The sequence below is a fragment of the Empidonax traillii genome, unplaced genomic scaffold, assembly GCF_003031625.1.
Source record: "Empidonax traillii isolate 1590-97213 ecotype Southwest subspecies unplaced genomic scaffold, ASM303162v1 scaffold97:size1219025, whole genome shotgun sequence".
NCBI lineage: Eukaryota > Metazoa > Chordata > Aves > Passeriformes > Tyrannidae > Empidonax > Empidonax traillii.
Window position 1 is genome coordinate 104,427 of NW_020955290.1, and position 1,253 is coordinate 105,679.

Genomic DNA, 1,253 nt, shown 5'->3' on the forward strand with positions numbered 1-1,253 from the left:
CAATCCATCTACGTCCTGAGGACCTCGCTGCCACCGTCCAAGCTCGCTTGGCCCCGGCAGATGAACCTCAGGATTAAAGGGTGGGCTCAGTTCCGCGCACACTGTGTCTCACCTAAAAAATCCAATGCGCAGGCTGGAAGGTGGAAAGACCTTCCCCGGTTCTTCGTTCGCGAAGAGACTGGCCATTACTACACAATCACTATCTGAAGACAGAACTGAATAGGGTGTATCAAAGTAATAAACATAATTAGATCAAAGTAACATTATAAGTAAGATTTAGAGTAGCAATAACCAAGAAACACCAGCAACTTTACCTCACTTCAACAGCTAATGAATTTTTGCTATCCTTGGAGCTATATCAATGGAGCTATATCAATGTTTAGCATGGTAATTTCCAAACAGGTAACAGGCTGTTTTGCTGCATTTGTACATTAAATAATGGGAAAGATTCTTCATGTGTAAAGATTGACAGCACTTGAGCGAACTGAACAAGCTTACTTTGGCAAAGATCTGGTCATTATGTTAATGCTTAGTTTGCTGAAGCTTTGTTCCATATTGTACTAGTTTCTTGTGCAACATGCATTCTCCAGATTAAAACAAAGTACTTCAAACATGGAACTCAAAGCTCTATGTACTAATTCATTAGGTACTTGCAGGTGTTTTTTTTTCACTATTCATTAATGGAGCATCAAGAGCATCAGGCCAAATCAGTGACATGCTGCAGGTCTTTTTTTTTTTTTTTTAATGTAGATACGCACAAATTCTGTATTTACTCCAATGCATGTAATGAAAAACACCTTTCTTCTACATTTAAAAAAAAAACCAATGTGAAGGTACCTACAGCTGCATAAGGTGGATTTTTACAGTAGGTAATCCAGCTTGAATATTCCTGTGAACCCTGCCATATGTAAGCTAAAAAAAAAAATTCTCCCTAAGTGCCATAAATTACTAAGGAAGGTTGGAAATAGTTTGTCTTTTTCAAAAACAATAATGCTGTTCTCACACATATAGTATCCAAATTACCTTTATCTTTGCTAACATATACAGAACACCTTCAATAGTGGTAATAATAAATGGCCAGTCTCTTCGCGAACGAAGAACCGGGGAAGGTCTTTCCACCTTCCAGCCTGCGCATTGGATTTTTTAGGTGAGACACAGTGTGCGCGGAACTGAGCCCACCCTTTAATCCTGAGGTTCATCTGCCGGGGCCAAGCACGCTTGGACGGTGGCAGCGAGGTCCTCAGGACGTAGAT